Source organism: Salvelinus fontinalis, chromosome 23 (assembly GCF_029448725.1).
Source record: "Salvelinus fontinalis isolate EN_2023a chromosome 23, ASM2944872v1, whole genome shotgun sequence".
Lineage (NCBI taxonomy): Eukaryota > Metazoa > Chordata > Actinopteri > Salmoniformes > Salmonidae > Salvelinus > Salvelinus fontinalis.
Genome location: NC_074687.1, coordinates 29,325,455 through 29,337,909, shown reverse-complemented (window position 1 = coordinate 29,337,909; position 12,455 = coordinate 29,325,455). Strand labels below are relative to the sequence as shown.

Below are 12,455 nucleotides of genomic sequence, written 5' to 3'. Positions count from 1 at the left end.
CGCGTTGCAGCCTTGACCACAGCATGTGTTCACCGAAATCCCCTTATACTTTCAATCAGTTTAATTTTTATATTTTGCAAAGCCTGAGGCACTTTTTCAGTCACATTCCTGAAGCCCAAGAAACAAACACTTAGCTTACTAGTACATATGTAAATAAACTATTTTTTGGGGGAGGGTTACTGTCAAATGATTTATTAAATACAGTTGAAGTCGGAAGTGTACCTACACTTAGGTTGGAGTCATTAAAACTCATTTTTCAACCACTCCACACATTTTTTGTTAACAAACTAAAGTTTTGGCAAGTCGGACATCTACTTTGTCCTGGACACAAGTTATTTTTCCAACAATTGTTTGCAGACAGATTATTTCACTTACAATTCACTGTATCACAATTCCAGTGGGTCAAAAGTTTACATACACTAATTAGACTGTGCCTTTAAACAGCTAGGAACATTCCAGAAAATGATGTCATGGCTGTAGAAGCTTCTGATAGACTAATTGACATAATTTGAGTCAATTGAAGGTGTACCTGTGGATGTATTTCAAGGCCTACCTTCAAACTCAGTGCCTCTTTGCTTGACATCATGGGAAAATCAAAAGAAATCAGCCAAGACCTCAGAAATAAATGTGTAGACCTCACAAGTCTGGTTCATCATTGGGAGCAAATTCCAAACACCTGAAGGTACCACATTCATCTGTACACATAATAGTACGCAAGTATAAACACCATGGGACCACGCAGCCGTCATACCGCTCAGGAAGGAGACGCGTTCTGTCTCCTAGAGATGAACCTTGGTGCGAAAAGTGCAATCAATCCCAGAACAACAGCAAAGGACCTTGTGAAGATGCTGGAGGAAACAGGTACAAAAGTATCCATATCCACAGTAAAACGAGTCCTGTGTCGACATAACCTGAAAGGCCGCTCAGCAAGGAAGAAGCCACTGCTCCAAAACCGCCACAAAAAAGCCACTGTTTGGAGAAATGTCCCCTGGTCTGATGAAACAAAAATAGAACTGTTTGGCCATAATGACCATTGTTATGTTTGGAGGAAAAAGGGGGAGGATCGCAAGCCGTGGAACACCATCTCAACCGTGAAGCACCGGGGTGGCAACATCATGTTGTGGGGGTGCTTTGCTGCAGGAGGGACTGGTGCACTTCACAAAATTGATGGCATCATGAGGGATGAAAATTATGTGGATGTATTGAAGATACATCTCAAGACATCAGTCAGGAAGTTAAAGCTTGGTCGCAAATGGGTCTTCCAAATAGACAATGACCCCAAGCATACTTCCAAAGTTGTGGAAAAATGGCTTAAGGACAACAAAGTCAAGTTATTGGAGTGGCCATCACAAAGCCCTGACCTCAATCCTATAGAACATTTGTGGGCAGAACTGAAAAAGCATGTGTGAGCAAGGAGGCCTACAAACCTGACTCAGTTACACCAGCTCTGTCAGGAGGATTCAGCCAAAATTCACCCAACTTATTGTGGGAAGCTTGTGGAAGGCTACCCGAAACGTTGGACCCAAGTTATACAATTTAAAGGCAATGCTACCAAATACTAATTGAGTGTATGTAAACTTCTGACCCACTGGGAATGTGATGAAAAAAATAAAAGCTGAAATAAATGATTCTCTCTAGTATTATACTGACATTTCACATTCTTAAAATAAAGTGGTGATTCTAACTGACATAAGACAGGTACTTTTTACTAGGTTTAAATGTCAGGAATTGTGAAAAACTGAATTTAAATGTATTTGGCTAAAGTGTATGGTAACTTCTGACTTAAACTGTACATCACCTAATAATCCCCAGTTTACAATTGGCTCATTCATCCCCGTCCTCTCCCCTGTAACTATTCCCCAGGTCGTTGCTGCAAATGAGAACGTGTTCTCAGTCAACTTACCTGGTAAAATAACGGTAAAATAAAAAATAAATAAAATAAAAAACATCTCTCTCTCTCTCTCTTTCTCTCTCTCTCTCCACACTTTTTTTCTCTTCTGTCCCTTTCAATGATAATTATTGTCTTTCTGGGGACAAAATCAAAGGCATGATGCAAATAATGCAATCACAGGTGAGGGGGTGGAGCAAACTGAGAGGGGAAAAACGACACCTCCTCCACCACTGATTGTATAGCAGCTCTGAACAAGTTCTCAGTATGGAGGAGATTAAATAATCTGTTTATTAGTTTATTTTGTCAGGAGATGAGAACGACGAGCGCCTCATCTGCTGATTAATAATTATTGTCAAGTTGACGGAAACCCTCACAATCAATGACTCTGCTCAGAGCTGATGTTATACCTTCATTGGCAATTACACACCATTGCTCACAGCAACAGATCGTTCCGTAAATTATATTTTTGGTGTGGTGACTCTCACTGTCCTGCGGCTATGAAAATGGGCCTTTCTCATGTTTTGATCTGTTATGTGTAAAGGCTTTCCAATGTTAATGTGCATTGTGCAACCCTCAACCACCATTAGAGCTTTTAGTAAACAGTTTTTTGATGTTTGACAAATTATTATCTATCCTGATTGTTCTGATATCACCTGAAGCAAACTGATTGTTTTCTTGTAATCAACCGATGGCTTATCACTTCACTGACGTGGTGCCTGTTGTGTTCACATCACTGAATAATCACCAAGCTCTCATTAGTATTTAGAGAGAGAAAGAGAGAGAGAGACACTACAGTCCTACTGAGGTGGCAGAGTCATCATGATGTGAGCAGCACTGTGGAAGACATAACGGTCCATACCTAATTATCTGATAATAAAAACACTGATAATACACTGATGCTTCGAGAGATTCCCTTCTGTGTAATCCAAAAACATACAATGCACTACAAACAATTAATGCTTATTGCTTCTTGGTACGGTGTTGTACATTCATGACTTGTCTGTGTTATGAATATGAATGCTTGATTCAGTGATACTTCAATTTCTGCCATAGTATATTGATGGGAGCAGTTGAAAAAGCTTTTCAGAACTTCAGAACCCTCTAAACATCTTTTTAAAGATTGCCATCTGATCCTAGACCATTAACTTAGTGTGGTCAAACCCTACCCACTCAAACTGATTATGCATCTAAAACCAGTCCTTTAGAACAACGCCACCAAGTACACTACACTACTGACATTTCACACTGTGAAAATGGCGAATTTGATTTTGAACATAAGATTGACCGACTCACTGAAGACATTACACTCTGACTCATATTTCAAGTAAGATAGACAAGGCAGTGCAATATCACCCCGATGAGATTAGTGACGCAATGGCTGCCTACAGTACATCTGGTAGGTATCAGATGCTGACTCCAGTGTACTGACGTTTTAGATAGCTCAGCCGTCATGCTAGCCAGCCCCTCTGACAGTCAGTCGTTTGAGGTCAGATCAGGGCACAGTCCGTCTGTCCAGACCAGTATAGTATGTGACATGATTCTAGAAGCAGCACTGACTGCATTTCATTGACCACATAATACAGTAGCTGAAAAAGGAAGTAGCCAATAGAGTATAAGCCAATAAAATAATACCATTTAATATATTCCACAGGTCATCTGTATAGGGAATGAGTAATGTAGTTTGAATATTTTTGAATATCAAAGTGTCAATCTAGAACCAGCCTCCATGGCCGAACAATTCTAAGGGACATGTCCAAGTGAAGACCTATTTGAGAATTCCAATATGCTCCTCCTCTTAAGTCAATGAAGCAGCTAGCCTCACAGCATAAATCTCCAGAAAGAACTTGAATTTGGGGCTTCATTCAAAGCTTAGGAGCCTCTCTAAGGGGATTTGTCTCACCCTACTACAGTATGTTGATGTGCCCAATTCATCTCACTGTAATGTTTCTGAACAAGAAATAAAAAACTGGGTGATGGAGAGAGGGCGCCATCATTTCACTGTTGTGGTCTTCAAAGTGATTTTTTTGGCCTATTTAGATTATGTACTGTTCTATTGCTGTTCTAACTAGGCTAGTCCATAATTTGATAAAACTGGTGCATTGAGCTTCTGGAAAAAGTTGGTCATTCCTTCATGGCTATCAATGAATTTGATAAACATACAGGAGTGCTTTGCCTTTAGAATGCCTTGTGTCACTACGCCATCATTATAACAATGACTGACGGCTATTCCCCTGTGCAGGAGTGACATATATGTCACTTGCTACAGTAGTTAGGCTACTCAATCTCTGTTCCTTTGGAATAGCCACTTTACGACTATGCTCGCAGATGTCAATCTGATATGAATCTGACCACACAGTTAGTTTGTGATACTTGAACAAATCCTTTGCAGTTAAATCAACAATATTTTCTTGAGTGAATGAAATTGCATTCAATTTATATTCTGTGAATTTGTCTGTCTGCGTGCTGCTCTCAGGGTCTGTAGTAATGAGTTTCTCAGGGATGGTCAGTCAATCTGACAGATGTATCAAGCACATCAAGTCTGCATTGTTCAGGATTTTCAGACAGAGAAGCTTTGGGAAAGTATGATTTATTTTGGAGTGACAGTCTGTCACAGATTAAAATGACTGTCAACAGATTCCAACACCTTGGATGGTCTCTCGGTATGGCAGCCAGCCAGCTGCCCCCCCGGTGGACCTTTCTGCAGATAACCTCCTTAATTTTTATATATGCCTCAATGCAATCGCGTTGTCTCCTCCCGGCAGCTAGTGTTTCCCAGAGGACACATGAGGTGCTTCATTATAGTGAGGCCCCTTACCGACCATCCTCCGCTCTACTGTCACCTAATGGCTTTCTACACAGCACAGCCACGGATTAGAGCTCCAAAGCTCATCCTCCTTATTTTCCTTTTCCTATTTCCTTTCTTTCTCAGGAGAGGAGATGCAGTCAAAGCTGTAGTAGCTTGCAGCCTTGCTTTTATATATTGGTAGGAAGAGAACATGAAAATGGCATTGCCCTTTGCAGCATTGAATTGATGTTCATTTACACAACACAGGCATGGAAGTAATGCTCCCCATTGTAGGACTTAAAGCTTATGTTATGTAGATAGGTCAGCTAATCCACATGTAATTTACAGCTAGACAGTAAGTGGCTTTTTAGTGAGTATACAGTATCAGCATTATGATGGGGGAGGTGGTGGTGCTAAGGGATTTTAATGAAGCAAACAGAAGACCCTGTCTCCGTTCTAAAACAATCCTGGTTGTTTAACTAAATGTTAATGGCGACAGCAAAAACAACATATGTAAGATAGATAACATATGGACTAATCACATTATGTTATAAGAAGAAGAATATGCTATTGTCTATTTCCTTTTCAGATCACATACGTTTTTCTTTAACTTTCAACCCAACCCTGCGAAACACACACATAACCCGCATAACCTGCGGGTCAGCCACAGCGCAGCGCTCCTTGAGCAGATTTAATGATCAACATACAGTGTCTTAATAGATACTATTCTTGTAATACATTAAATTATGATTACTTTTGTATAGAGTAGCAAAATTCCGCTAACTTTCCCAAAATTCCCAGGTTTTCCCAAAATCCTGGTTTGAGGATTCCGAATTTCTTGCCTATTCCTTCCTGATTCCGAGAATCCTTCAATCAGGTTTTCTGGAAAAGTATGGCATTTTGGAAAAGTTACCAGAATTTTGCAACCCTACTTGTGTACCTACATACTGTATCTAATTGGCTCAATCATTATGTATTTAAAACAAGTAGCCAGTATAATCATATTATATAGGAGGAACGTTGATTTTACATACATTTCTACAAATACAGGAAGGTTGGTTAGATTTTTCACCATGTTCATGATTATAGTAGTTTAAGGGTGATTGAAGGTTATTCACGGGTGGCTCTTAGGCCCTCAGACCACCTGTTGAGTAGCCTTTCTATGAGTAGACTGTCTATAGAGGTTTGAGTGTGTGAAAATGGTAAGTGTTATAAGTATGGCCACTGAGTCCACAGATCCAACTAGAGTTTATTAAAAACAAGACAAGAATGGATCCTCAGAACGATGGATCTTTCATAACCAATATGTTTGATATGATTTCCAATACCTTTTTTGAGTCGATTGTATATCGTTCATGAAAGGGAACAATGGGACTCTGCTATTTGTTAAAGTCGTGTTGGGTAGGGGTGTGTGAACAGTCTCATGAATAAGTCTCTATCATTCTAGCAGCAAACGATTTGCAACTGTCAAGCTAAAGAGCACAATGATTCTTCCCCCATCTTATTATTATTCACACTTCAATAGATAGTGGTAAGAATTGTACAGATCAAGAGGAATGGTATCAGCAAGTAATATTCCTTGTAGTCTAAGACTATTAGTGCATGGTTCAGTGTGTATTTTGAATTGTAAAGCTACTGTTAAACCATGCATTTTAATTAGCTCAAGGGACATGCCCTGCATGCTAACTATTACAGGAACCAAAATGTGTTATTGATGGCAGATGAACTAAAACAGGCAGAGAGTATGAGATTATTTTAGAAGCTTATTGAATGTTGAAATAGAAAATACAAATGCACATCATTTTGTCAGAGTTGTGTGACGCCTCGCTCGGCTGTTGAAGGCAACACTTCCTGTCACCATTGAGTATTTTGAGTATTTATTTGAATGACTTGGTAGCTGCGGTGATTAAAAAGGGAGGCATCCAGATGCATATTGATTGGATGCTTGTTGCTCATAAACCTGTGTGTCAGCCCATACTCAGCCAGCCATGGTTAAACTCAGCTGCCACAGTGCCCACATGAAATACAATAACTGATAAGCAACATTTTTGTTCTTTTTTTGTCCCCCTTATCGTGTCATTCTGAAATTGTTTTGGGGAATTTTCAAGTTGTGTCAGATGAGGATGTGTTTCTTTCTGTAGGTATAGGCACTAAGTGGGTAAATTGTTCCACTTTCAGGTGCATAGAACATGTTCTGTGTGTTCTATTTCCACATTCATTTAAGTGTCATAAGTTAACCCACACTCTAAAAATGAATGGTTCCTGGAGTATCCTACAAGTTCTTCGAAGAACACTTTTAAAGGGTTCTTCAAATAATCCTTTTAAGAACCCCTTTTAAATTGTTTCTCAACCTTTTGGGGTACATTTTTACCCCCCACCCCACACATCATTAATATGCATAAAAATAACAGAATATTTTAGTTGTCAGTGTTTATTAGGATTTTAGTGGCATAGCAGAATTAAAAAATCTAAATATGAGGTAAACTCCCAGCAGAGCCCCAGGTATAACCTCTGGTGTGTTGATGTTCTCCGTATACATAGCCAGAATGATGTTGCAGTCCATGGTGATTGAACAGGTTTTCTGTGAAATGCAGAGGTGTAGGGAGGGTGAAGTCTGTGAATTCAATATTATACGTATGAATAACAAAACATGCACATAACCATCTTCATCTTCACTTGGTTTTTGTGGTAAATGGGAAAAAAACAGTTTTGATAATGGTTTTCATACACATACAATACCTTGTCCATAATGTAGAGGCCTATGGTATGTTCATTGAAGAGGTAAGGGAGGAGGATGGTAAATGTGTTGTACATAACACACCAATAGACATACCTTTGCATGCCTCCTCGTCTGTATACCTGCAGACATATACAAAAAAGTGAGCACTTCAGTCATCTGCAACCAATACAACTAGCCTTCAACATATTCTTAACTCTTTGTTGATTGATATCCATTGAAGTGTCCATTTTCTGTTTTAGAAAGATTTGCACAAATATCAGAAGGTAGATGGATGGACATACACATGGTTAGCTGATGTTAATGTGAGTGTAGCGAAATGTAGATCCTACAAGGGACAAACCTTACCTTAAATTGAGATCTTTACATTTTCTAGTTAAGAGCCTGCACCTGCTGTCCTTTCAAATTCAAATCCAAACGTTGGGCAGTTAGGCAGTTAGGTTCTTGCAAGAACCCCCACCAACTAAGGAGGTTCCTCGATGAACCCCACCTCCTATGGGGTTCTTGGAAGAACCTTTTGGGGGCAATTTTCCGTGCCAAGAACCCCAAGGTTCTCTGAAGAACTTCAAAGCTCTTAGAAGAACCCTTGTTGAACCCTTCATTTTTATAGTGCAAGAGAGTCCACTCAAATGCTTCTCTGACTGATTGGATGCAGATAGAGACTTCATGTACACATAAGGACTCTTATCTTACTTGTGCATGATCTCCCTGCATCTCAGCCCTCAATTTGAATAAGCTATAGCCTAGGCCTGGCCTCTAAATGTATGGGGGATGCTGGATCTACACCGTGCTTCAGACATTCACTTACAGTAAGTGCAATAGCCTCTATAGCAGCAAGGTAACTGCTTTTATACTTACTGTTGGGAAGAGTGTGGTGTGCCCGACTACACAAGCAGTAATGAGTAAACACACAACAAAAGCGTTTCAGATGCTCTTAGTGTCTCTGGCTCTCTAGTCCACAAGCTGGTCAGGCAAGAGAGTGGTTAAAGATGGCGGCCACCTGTAGTGTTTTGCATCAGCATGGTCTCACTGGCAGTGTCCGTAATGCTCCTTCTGAGGAGTCTGTGGAAGTAGCGAGAAACAGTTGAAGTGGGAGAGTAGGCACGCTGTGTCTTCCTCACTGCTCCACTTGAGTGAGGTCCAGCCTGCACTCTTGTGCCAGTCAGTTGATTAGGGAATGCCTTGAAGGTGTGCTGATTAGTAATCCTGCACAGGTGTGTTGGGTGAGCAGAGCTGTTGTGCTGTCTTCGGCTGGCCTGGTGCTGAAGGTAGTGTGCTGATTAGTAATCCTGCACAGGTGTGTTGGGTGAGCAGAGCTGTTGCGCTGTCTTCGGCTGGCCTGGTGCTGAAGGTAGTGCAGCCTTCCACAGTGCTGAACTGGGTGCCGCTGTCCACTGTGCTGCAGCCATTGCCGCTGTACATGGCATTGAAGTGAGCGCACCTGTCTCCTGTGCTGAGTTGGGTGGCTCTGTCTATGGTGCTGCACTGGGAGTCCTTCAGCCACACCCATGCCCATACCTCTCACTGTGCCACACTTACTATATGTTTTCATTGAGATAAAAAAAATTGTGAGAATATACGGGCAATATCCTCTCTGAATATTTTAGATGTAAATGTAAAGCATAGGCCTACTGTAGATGTAGCTAGTATCCAAGTCTGCAACAACCATTTCAATGTTCATCCTGCATGTCCTTGGCATGTGCCTCCAGAACAGGCACTTAAACATCATGTAAGTGCTCCATCAGACATCTTCTGCTGTCTGCTAGATGACCTCCTCTTCTTGTGGCCATAGACCTGAGAGCAGCTGCTGCTGGTAGTCATCAAAGTAGACTAGACTACATCTCAGTGTGCTGACAACGTGTTAAAGGAAAGATTTCTATTGGGCTGAAGAGATTCTTGTCAGGAAAGAAAGAACCTACTGGCTGCCAATCATTGGCTTCCTGCTCTTTTAATTAAGTAGAAAATATGGGATATAATGGGTCTGTGTCCAATGGGGAGATAAAGGATTTCATATTCCGTTTTTATTGCTGGTTGTATTTCTGCTCAGAGAACCTTCACCTGCCTGGCACCTCTTCTGCTGTCTGATCATAGACACCCGTCATTTCCCTCTGCTGAGAAAATTGAATATTCACCCTTTTATATTATACTGGGTTTTATCTGGCTAGATTAGAATGCATGAGGAAGACTCTCTGTCTCTCTCTCTGGATTCGTTTGAGCTGTTTGCTTTTTCTTTTTTACAGCACACAGTAATTTTCTACATGCGTATAATGGTATGGCCTAATTAAAGCTGCAATATGCAACTTTTTGGGCGACCCGACCAAATTCACATGAAATGTGAGTTATACACTACCTTAACAAAAGTATGTAGTCACCTGCTCGTCGAACATTTCATTCGAAATCATTGGCATGAATATGGAGTTGGTCCCCCCCTTTGCTGCCAAAACAGCCTCCACTCTTCTGGGAAGGCTTTCCACTAGATGTTGGAACATTGCTGCGGGGACTTGCTTCCATTCAGCCACAAGAGCATTAGTGACGTTGGCCACTGATGTTGGGCGATTAGGCCTGGCTTGCTGTCGGCGTTCCAATTCATCCCAAAGGTGTTCGATGGAGTTGAGGTCAGGGCTCTGTGCAGGAAAATCAAGTTCTTCCACACTGATATTGATCATGTGGGTTTGTTTATATGTGTGGGTGTGTTTACATATGTAGGTGTATGTGTGTGTGTGTGCTTACGTATATTTGTTTTTAACCCAGAATGTCTGTCCACCCAGCAGTACCGTTTGGGACACCTGTAACAGACAGAATCCACTTCCAGTTGTGATCTTGGCTCACAAAGGAAGAAACACCACTAATTTAGGGGGAAATAGAGTAGAATAGCTGGAATCAAGCTGTAAAATTGGTAACTAGAGGGTAGAAATCTCCCCGACGAGAGCATCTCTGAGAAAGTAATGTGGAGCATTTCAGTAAGCCCAGAACAGCAGGAGACTGCAGTATCTTCCATGAACAAAATCGTTAGTTCTGCACAATATGGCAGACAGATAGGCAACAGTGAAATCAAAAACATCAGGCAAAACTGTCTCTACTCCACTATCTACTCTCAGAATTTATCTTCTGAACTATCTTTATACAATAATTGTGGAGCTGGGAGATGGAATATGAAATATGAACATTACAAGTGAATCAACAATAAGGATAAGGTAGCCATGTATAGGGTACAGTAGTAACTATACTGAACAAAAATATAAACGCAAAATGCAAAAATGTCAACTATTTTACTGAGTTACAGTTCATATAAGGAAGTCAGTCAATTAAAATAAACCCGGATGTGGAGGTCCTGGGCTGGAGTATTTACACATGGTCTATGGTTGTGAGGCTGGTTGGATGTACTGCCAAATTCTCCAAAATGATGTTGGAGGCGGCTTATGGTAGAGAAATGGAAATTACGTTCTTTGGCAACAGCTCTGGCTCACATTCCTGCAGTCAGCATGCCAATTGCACACTCCATCAAAACTTGAGACATCTGTAGCGTTGTGTTGTGTGACATAACTGCACATTTTAGAGTGGCCTTGTATTGTCCCCAGCACAAGGGGCACCTGTGTAATGATCCATCTGTTTAATCAGCTTCTTGATATGCCACACCTGTCAGGTGGATGGATTATCTTGGTAAAGGAGAAATGTTCACTAACAGGGATGTAAACAAATTTGTGCACAACATTTGAGAGAAATAAGCTTTTTGTGTGTATGGAAAAATGTGGAGATATTTTATTTCAGCTCATGAAACATGGGACTAACACTTTACATGTTGAACTGTTAGAGAGAGAATTGCCTGAGAGCCGCGTCTTGCAATTACTGTGTATCTTTCTATGGTTATTATCAATAACATACTGTAGCTTACTGTACGAAGAACTGTGCATGTAAAATGTTCAGCTATAGCCCACTGACAATTGTATTGCAGTAAAGTGATGACTGGTAGTGCCTACCAAGGGGCGCAGCGGTCTAAGAAACTGTATTGCAGTGCTGCTGTAGAGACATTCCTAAGTACCCGGGTTTATTCCCGGGCTGTGCCACAACCGGCCGTGGCCGGGAGTCCCATAGAACGGCACACAATTGGCCCAGCGTTGTCCAGGTTAGGGGAGGGTTTGGCCTGGAGGGCTTTACTTGGCTCATCGCGCCCTAGCAACTCCTTGTGGTGGGCCCGGCTGCAGGCTGTCTGCAGGCTGACCCCGGTCGCCAGTTGAACAGTGTTTCCTCCGACACATTGGTCCAGCTGGCTTCAGGGTTAAGCTGGCGGGTGTTAAAGAGCGTCATTAGGCAGGTCATGTTTTGGAGGACGCATGACTCCATCTTCGCCTTTCCAGAGCCCGTTGGGGAGTTGCAGCAATGAGACAAGTTCGAAATTGGGAGAAAAAGGGGGTAAAATACAAAAATAAATAAATAACAAAGTATCAAATAGACTACTAAGAACTGTGCATATAATACAATCAGGTCCAGAATTATTGGCACAAGGCCTTGATAAAGACTAGCAAAAAATACTGCATAAAATAAATAATACAAATACTGACCTATAATCTCTGCTAAAAAATATACATATTATTTTATACTAGTACAATTGTTTAACCTAGAAGTCCAATGCGCTATCCATTGCGCCACGGAGCCGCTTAGTACAATTGTTTAGAGAAAAAGATTTTGTTTGACAGTTAATACAAATCAATTCTAAAAAAAATGATTGGCATCCCTGTTTTCAATACTCACCCCTGTTTTTGGCACCCTCCCCTTACAAGGATAACGTAACTGAGCTTTTATCTAAAATGTTTTATGAGATTGGAGAACACATTAGGAGAGCTCTTACACCATTCCTCCCTACAGAATCTTTCCAGATCCTTGATAAATACTTTGGTCTGCGATTGTGGAATGCCCTCTTCACTTCAAACCACAGGTTTTCAATTGGGTTTAAGTCCGGAGACAGATGGCCATTGCAAATGTTGTTTTTGTGGTCAATTAACCATTTATTTGTGGATTTTGATGTGTACTTGGTTATTGTCTTG

The 12,455-nt window shown here is 41.1% G+C and overlaps 1 protein-coding gene and 1 long non-coding RNA gene across 8 annotated transcripts in view; one reads left to right on the top strand and one right to left on the bottom strand.

Moving 5' to 3' along the window:
- The window catches only part of LOC129821085 (low-density lipoprotein receptor-related protein 1B-like), a 458,866-nt gene that overhangs the window by 12,401 nt on the left and 434,010 nt on the right, over positions 1-12,455 (top strand). The gene's annotated exons all lie outside the window — the stretch shown is intronic.
- Positions 7,194-8,359, bottom strand: LOC129821088 (uncharacterized). 2 transcript variants are annotated; one of them, XR_008754271.1, is made up of 3 exons: positions 8,272-8,359; positions 7,416-7,535; positions 7,194-7,257 (listed from the first exon to the last, which is right to left on the bottom strand). It is a non-coding gene; the product is annotated as an uncharacterized LOC129821088 (long non-coding RNA). The 2 variants fall into 2 exon arrangements; XR_008754270.1 differs by having other exon boundaries at positions 7,204-7,290.